This window comes from Rhinopithecus bieti, unplaced genomic scaffold (assembly GCF_001698545.2).
Source record: "Rhinopithecus bieti isolate Rb0 unplaced genomic scaffold, ASM169854v2 scaffold_31548, whole genome shotgun sequence".
Lineage (NCBI taxonomy): Eukaryota > Metazoa > Chordata > Mammalia > Primates > Cercopithecidae > Rhinopithecus > Rhinopithecus bieti.
Genome location: NW_016814470.1, coordinates 4,773,933 through 4,782,535, shown reverse-complemented (window position 1 = coordinate 4,782,535; position 8,603 = coordinate 4,773,933). Strand labels below are relative to the sequence as shown.

The 8,603-nt window shown below is 44.3% G+C and overlaps 1 pseudogene; it reads left to right on the top strand.

The window, feature by feature from the left end:
- Nucleotides 1-8,293, top strand: part of LOC108514666 (LETM1 and EF-hand domain-containing protein 1, mitochondrial pseudogene) — a 14,378-nt pseudogene extending 6,085 nt beyond the window's left edge.
- The last annotated feature ends 310 nt before the right edge of the window (nucleotides 8,294-8,603 follow it).

Below are 8,603 nucleotides of genomic sequence, written 5' to 3'. Positions count from 1 at the left end.
GGCACTATTCACAATAGCAAAGACTTGGAATCAACCCAAATGTCCATCAGTGACAGACTGGATTAAGAAAATGTGGCACATATACACCATGGAATACTATGCAGCCATAAAAAAGGATGAGTTTGTGTCCTTTGTAGGGACATGGATGCAGCTGGAAACTATCATTCTCAGCAAACTATTGCAAGAACAGAAAACCAGACACCGCATGTTCTCACTCATAGGTGGGAACTGAACAATGAGATCACTTGTACTCGGGAAGGGGAACATCACACACCGGGGCCTATTATGGGGAGGGGGGAATGGGGAGGGATTGCACTGGGAGTTATACCTGATGTAAATGACGAGTTGATGGGTGCTGACGAGTTGATGGGTGCAGCACACCAACATGGCCCAAGTATACATATGTAACAAACCTGCACGTTATGCACATGTACCCTAGAACTTAAAGTATAATAATAGTAATAATAAAAGAAAAAAGAAAGATTGAGGCTCAGCTAGGAGAGGAATGAACATCACTCAAAGATAAAGTGACATATGAGACTTTGCACTATATTAGGGTAAGAGCTAGCTTTTTTCAGTTATAAGAGGAAGTGTTACATAGATGGAAGCATAACTATGTATTTGCAAATTAAACGAAATGTGGCACATACACACCATGGAATACTATGCAGCCATAAAAAGAGAATGAGTTCATGTCCTTTACAGGGACATGGATGATGCTGGAAACCATCATTCTCAGCAAACTATCTCAAGAACAGAAAACCAAACACCGTATGTTCTCACTCATAAGTGGGAGCTGAACAATTAGAATGCATGGCCACAGGGAGGGGAACATCACTCAGGGGCTGGGGTGCTAGATAGCATTAGGAGACATACCTAATGTAGATGACGAGTTGATGGCTGCAGCAAACCACCATGGCACATGTATACCTATGTAACCTGCACGTTCTGCACATATATCCCAGAACTTAAAGTATAATATATATATATAAACACTGTGCTGGGAGAACCACTGCTCTCTTCAGAGTTGTCAGACAGGGACGTTTAAGTCTGCAGAAGTTTCTGCTGCCTTTTGTTAAGCTATGCCCTGCCCCCAGAGGTGGAGTCTACACAGACAGGTGGGCCTCGTTGAGCTGCGGTGGGCTCCACCCAGTCTGAGCTTCCTGGCCGCTTTGTTTACCTACTCAAGCCTCAGCAATGGCAGACACCCCTCCCCCATCCAGAGTTGCTGCCTCGCAGTTTGATCTTGTACTAGCAGTGAGCAAACTCTGTGGGTGTGGGACCCGCTGAGCCACACGCAGGATATAATCTCCTGGTGTGCCGTTTGCTAAGAGCATTGGAAAAGCGCAGTGTTTAGGTGGCAGTGTCCCGATTTCCCTGGTACAGTCTGTCATGGCTTCCCTTGGGTAGGAAAGGAAAATCTTCAACTCCTTTCACTTCCTGGGTGAGGTGGTGCCCCGCCCTGCTTCGGCTCACCCTCTGTGTGCTGCACCCACTTTCTGACCAGTCCCAACGAGATGAACCAGGTACCTCAGTTGGAAATGCAGAAATCACCCATCTTCTGTGTCCATCATCCTGGGAGCTGCAGACCAGAGCTGTTCCTATTCGACCATCTTGGAATGCCCCTCAAGGTAATTCTTAATGGCAAGTCTAATACTTTGTCTGAAATAAGTCAGAAGCTTCCATTAAGTAAAGAAAAAAAAAAAAAAAAAAAAAAACGAAAATGGAGAGATATTCCATATTCATGGATAGGAAAATTCAATATCATTAAGATGACTCTTCCCAACTTGTTCTATAGATTCAATGCAAACCCAATTAAAATCTCAGTGAATTATTTTTTGATATTAACAGAACAGTCAACATAATTACTGAAAAAGAAGTCAGAGGACTGACATTACTTGACTTCAAAGCTTACTATAAATCTACAGTAATGAAGACAGTGTGATATTCATGAAAGAATAGACAAACAGGTCAATGGAACAGAATAGAGGGCCCAGAAATAGACCCATGTGAATATAGTGAACTGATCTTTGACAAGGGACCAAAGGTAATTCAATGGAGAAAAGATAGTCTTTTCAACAAATGGTGCTAGAACAACTGGGCATCCATGTGCAAAAAAAAAAACCAAAACAGAAACAAAAAATCTAGACATAGACCTTTACACTTTTCATAAAAGTTAACTCAAAATAGATCATAGACCTAAATGTAAAACATAAAACCATAAAGTTTCCATAAAATAAGAGAAAATCTAGGTAACTCTGGGTTGGAAATGAGTTTTCAGAAAAAAACACCAAAACTATGAACCATGAAAGAAAAAATATCTAAGTCGGACTTCATTAAAATTAAAAACTTTTGTTATGCAAAAAACACTGTTAAGAGAATGAAAAGACAAGCCACAGACTGGGAGAAAATATTTGCAAGACACATAGCTGATAAAAGACTTGTATTCAAAATACATGAAGCCAACCTAGGCAGCATGGCGAAACCCTATCTCTACAAAAAATACAAAAATTAGCTGGGCATGGTGGTGCATGCCTGTAGTCTCAGCTACTCTAGGAGGCTAAGGCAGGAGGATTGCTTGAGCCCAGGAGGTGGAGGCTGCAAAGAGCTGTAATCACTGCCACTGCACTCCAGCCTGGGTGACAGAGTGAGTCCCTGTCTCAAAATATATATATGAAGAACTCTTAAAATGTAACAATAAGCAGACAGACCAATTTTTAAATGGCAGGAGATCTGAATAGACACCTCACCAAAGAAGATATACAGATGACAAACATACATATAAAAAGATGATCAACCTAAGTTATCAGTAAGGAATTGCTAATTGAAATAACAATGAGATACCACTGCAGATTTATTAGAATGGCCAAAATCCAAACTGACAATACCACATGCTAGCCAGGATGTGGAGCAACAGGAACTCTCTTCATTGCTGGTGGTAATGCAAAATGGTACAGCCACATTGGAAGACAATTTGGCAGTGTCTCACAAAGCTAAACATGCTCTTACTACACAATCCAGCAGTCACACTCCTAGGGACTTATCTAGTTGAGTTGAAAGTGTATGTCCACATAAAAACCTTCACACATGAGTGTTTATAGAGCAGCTTTGTCCGTAATTACCCAAAAGTGGAAGCAATCAAGATGTCCTTCAATAAGGGAGTGGATAAACTGTGGTACACCTCAACAATGGAGCATTATTCAGTGGTAAACAGAAATGAAGTATTAAGCCATGAACAGACATGGAGGAAGCTCAAATGCATGTTACTGCACTTCTTCTTAGCCAAAGGCCAAGAAGCCATTCACATGCCTATTACTAAGTGAAAGAAGTCAGTCTGAAAAGGCTACGGACTGTATGATTCCACCTGTTCCAGAAAAGACAAAACTATAGGCTAAAAAATTTAATGATGTCCAAAGGTTTAGGGGTAGGGATGAATAGGTGAGGCAAAAGGATTTTGGGGGCAGTGAAATCATTCTGTTATAATACTGTAATGTTGGATACATGACATGTATCTGTCAAAACCCACAGAACTGAACCACACAGAGGGAACCTTAATGTAAACTGTGTACTTCAGCTAATATGTATCAATATTGGTTCATTAGTTGCAAAAAATGTACCACACTCATGCAAGATGTTAATATTGGAACTTTGTATTCTTTGCTTAATTATTCTCTAAAATTGCTACTAAAGAATAAAGCCTATTAATTAAAAAAAACAAAAACAAAAAACACAGCAAGGTAGCTCTTCAGAGCTCCATGTCCTTAGACAGTGACCACCAGCTAGCTGTACGTGGCATCCAGGCAACATCTGGAGGCTTTAGTATCTGACAGAGATCAAGTCATTGTTTAAGGAACAGGGCCTCTGGAGCCTCACAGACATGTGATATAATCCTGACTCTGTCACTCACCTGCTGTGTGACCTTGGTTCACTCACTAAACCTCTCTGAGCCTCAGGTCTAGGTCTCTCATCTGTAACGTAGGGACAATAATAGTAACTATCTTGTGGTTAGGGTGTTACAAAGATGAAATGAGACATTCCATGGGAAGTGCTACAAATACTCCCTGGCTAGAGGTAAGACTTCAATAAATATTACCTGCTCACATTATTAGTATGAAAAAATGAACACAATTCTGAGCTCTTGCTGTATATCACTTCTTGCTGGTCACTGGAGACTCAGAAGTTCAAACACTGGTCTCCCTCCAGGGCTCACTGTCTATGAGACTTACACTTACCAACCTCCTGGGGCAGAAACCACTGGTTCCCTGCAGGAGGAGTGCAATGTGAAGCAGGCTTAGCTGAGGGGTAAGGCTGGGACGAGACTCTGAGATGGGACGTTTGAGATAAGCCCCAAAAGATGAAGTTTATTCCAAGGTGAGAACTGAGCAACTTGCTCAGATGGCCTGAGCAAGGCTTGGAGGATGGCTAAAGCATGGTATATTCCAGGACTGGCAAGCAGTTTGGTGCACATCATGGACCCTAGAGAAAATCAGGACTGGAAAGGGCAGGATGCAGAGGTCACCTGGCCCAACCATCTCACTTTAGAGATGAGGAAACTGACAGCCAGCAGGAGAAGAAGAGACCTCCTAATTGTCATATTTCTAGATTGTGCAGTGGCTCAATCTCGGCTCAATACAAGCTCTGCCTCCCGGATTCAGCCATTCTCCTGCCTCAGCCTCGAGTAGCTGGGACTACATGCGCCCGCCATCACGCCCGGCTAATTTTTTGTATTTTTAGTAGAGACGGGGTTTCACCGTGTTAGCCAGGATGGTCTCGATCTCCTGACCTTGTGATCCGCCCACCTCAGCCTCCCAAAGTGCTGCGATTACAGGCGTGAGCCACTGCGCCCGGCCTTCATCTGGGACTTAATGAACTTAGAGAATGAGAGTTTTGATAAGGCAGAAGGGTAGTGTAATGATGGTGATAATGATGATAACATATTTAATAATGGATTAATATGAGCTAAACACTATCCTCGGGGCTTTACAAAGGTTATTTTATCCACAACATAACCCTATGAGGTGGGTACTATTTATTCCCATTTTGTAGTTGGGGAAATGGAGGCACAGAGAAGTTAAGTCATGACTCCCCATTGCTTTCAGGATATTAGCAGACACTGCTCACTGCCCCTTCCTCATGCACTCCTTCATTTCTGCCTTACTGGCAGAGCAGTAGCATTGTTCCTTTATCCTCCTTATGCCACAACTGGAGCTTTAGGAGGGGCCACCTTCAGGTTAGATGCTTTGTTGATTTCAGTCAATCATGCCAGTTCACTCTTCTTGCCAGAGATTGGTTCAAGTACAGGCCTTCCTGGCCTCTTAGAAGTGGAGGGAAGTTGGGAGAATTCTGGAAGTAGGTTTGTTTGTTTGTTTGTGAGATAGGGTCTCACTCTGTTGCCCAGGCTGGAGTGCAATGGCCTATCTTGGCTCATTCCAATCCCTACCTCCTAGGCTCAAGCGAGCCTCCTGAGTAACTGGGACTACAAGTGTATGCCACCACACCTGGTTAATTTTTGTATTTTTAGTAGAGATGGGGTTTTGCCATGTTGCCCAGGCTGGACTTGAACTCCTAAACTCAAGTGATCCGTCTCCCGGGGCCTCCCAAAGTGCTGAGATGACAGGTGTGTGCCACTACGCCTGGCTGGAAGTAGTTTTTTCAATTGTAAAAGAGAGCTGGGGAAGGAAGGAAAATCCTCCAGGAACAGGCTAGCCCTTCCTCCACCTCTGGACATTGCATGTGTCTGCATGTGATGTCAGAGCTATGACAGCCACCTTAGGTCTACGAGGGGACAAGTCTGAGAATAGTCTGACACACTGAAGATGGTGGGGTGGAGGCAGGGAATTAACTGAGTTCTTGAAGATGTGGTTGAATTTTGAATTAACCTGCTGAATTAACCAATTCTGGATGCCTCCTCTCATCTCCTTGACATATGAGATCTTGTATCACTTACTTGCCATGCCAGTTGTATCAGGGTTTTCTGTTCCTTGCAGCTGAAAGCATTCTTGTTGGTGTGAAGATGAACCCCAAAACCATATATCATTCAAGCCTAAGCGCTGCAGCCCTGTTTCTTGTCAACATCATCTGCTGTAGCCAGAGTCGAGGACTTGCTCTTCCCGGGAAGAGCCTCTGGGCCTCTGGACATTGCCATTTGCTCTTCCGTCTATTCAAAGTATCCTTCCATGTATTTGTTTTACACATCTCCTCCTCCTCCTCTTTTCTGAGCTGGCTGCTCCATCACCTTCTCTGCAGAGTCTGAGTGGATTCCTAACTCAGGAGTCCCACAGCACCTACCTATGTGACCACCATCACTCTTGTCACCCAAGATTGTCAGATTGTCATTTATTTATGTATTTGCCTTATTTCCTGCACTGAGGGCAAGACCTGGTCATGTTCATCTTTGTGCCCTTGCCACCCAGTGCAGGGCTTGGCCCAGAGCACATACCCTCTGAGTGGCTATGGAATGAATAAGAGTGTAGAGGTCATCTTAGTCCCCTGGGGCTCACAAGGGGTATTAGAGAGGCAGCGTCTAGGATGACAGCATTAATAACTGCAATCATTAATGAACCACTTCCTCACTACAGGCCAGGCACTTCCCATACATTATCTCATATACTCTTTATGGCATGATTGTTATCCCAATTTTATAGATGAGGAAACAGGCACAGAGGCACAAAGCAACTTGCCTGAAGTTGGGGTTTAAACAGAAGTCTGTCGGTCCGTTGCTAAGTGAAAAAAGAAATATACTAGATGTATATATGTGAGTGTATGTGTGTTTGATTGCAATAGGTGGTAGGAATATTGACAATTTACATTTCCAGTGTTCTCAGTATTTCCATTTTGTTTCAGAAGCATAATCGGGAAAAATAAAAAAACATATAGCCAAAGGTTTAGAGAATTAATGTCAGGCATGGGCCCTGTTTTTTTTTTTATTTTTTTTTTTTAAGATGATACTCACTCAGTCCCAGGCGTAGTGCATGCGCAAGTCTCGCTCACTGCAAGCTCCGCCTCCCAAGGGTCCGCATTACTCCTGCCTCAACCTCCCGATACGCTGGCCTTCCAGGCACCCTGCACCATGCCGGCCTCTAATTCTTCTCGTACTTTTAGTAAGACGGGGTTACCGTGTTAGTCAGGAGTCTCAATCTCCTGACGTCGGACCTGCCCGCCTCGATCCAAAGTGCTGGGATTACAGCGCGTGGGCCCTCGTCGCGACCAGCGATGTCCCGCTCTTATTAAGGATTCCTATAGCAAGCGAGGGGACCAAGTAATTCTGCACTCCAAGACACAATCTGAACAGGCGTATCATCAATTGCAACTGAATGTTATTATTCTTCTAGTCTGTGCCATGAGTTTATGGGAAGTTATTCATTTGTTTTTTTATTTCTTTCTTCTTTTTCTCCTCTCTTTTTTTTCTTTCTTCCTTTCTTTCTCTCTTTTTTTTTTTTTTTATTTTTTTTTTTTTTTTTTTTTTTTTTGCCCAGAAATTGAGGATAATGGATGAGCAGTGCTTAAATTTTCCAGCACCGCTTAAAGTTTTTGTACTTAGAAAGGTTAAATCATTAGGTTGTTGGGTGTGGATAGGGAGGTAGAAAACTCATCTCCAAAAATACACCCTCTTTCTTTCTTGTTTATATAAAATGTTGTCCTGAAGGCTTCACAGGACTGGAGAGCAAGCACAAAAACAAAACCAGGTCATAACCATTCTGCTGTCTGCTCCTCTCCCTGCTGGGCCCTGGGTGGAGCCCCAGGACAAAGGTCTGGGGGGCACCAGGGAGCAAGGCCAGCAAACCCCAGGAGGGGAGTTTCGCATGCCTTGGCTCAGGCTCAGAAGTGCAGGGAAGCAACTGAAATAAGTGACTAGATCCCCACAACCCAGGCCTGTGATGCTGGCTCTCCAGCCCAGCATAGGGTCCCTGCTCAGACAGAGGAGGCCTCAGTTCTCTTATCTGTGAAATGGAGCTGTTGTGAAAATCCACCAGGATGACCCATGGGACTGGTGGGAGGGAGGACCAGACTTGGGGCAGGAGCTCAGGAAGTGTGGGTTGAGCCCCGTCTGTGAAGATGGGCTTGGGGTAGGGAGGAGCTTCTGCAGGTCAAAAGCATGAGTTTTAAGGAACTCTTTCTGTTCCTAGCTTGGGAAGCACGTGTCTTCTGTGAATCATTTCTTCTTCTTGCAGCATTGGGGTGTTCTTTTTCCCTACTTCATCTTGAAGTCATGTAAACCTCTAATGCCAATTTCTGCTTCCGCACAGACTGGTCTCCAGCAGCTGCCTCCCTGTGCCATCTTGAGGCAGTGTGACTGGTGAAGAGGCTGCAGGGCAGTGTCCCCCTCCAGAGAGAAGGCCCTGCCCCGTACTTGCCAGGTTTTAAGCATCTGGCATGGGGCAGTGGAAAGAACTCTTGATTAGTATCAGAAGCCCCAAGTGCCTCGTGGTCCTGCCACAAAGCTGGCTGTGCCACCTCAGACTTCAGCTTCCACGCTGGGAAATGGAGCGTCTGGTCGAAATATCCACACAGGGCCTCAGCTTTGTGGTCCCATGGAAAGGGCTGGAGGATAGCTGGAGGAAGGCTAGCAGGGAGCTGAGACCTCTCCTTCCAGGTCCTCCCTC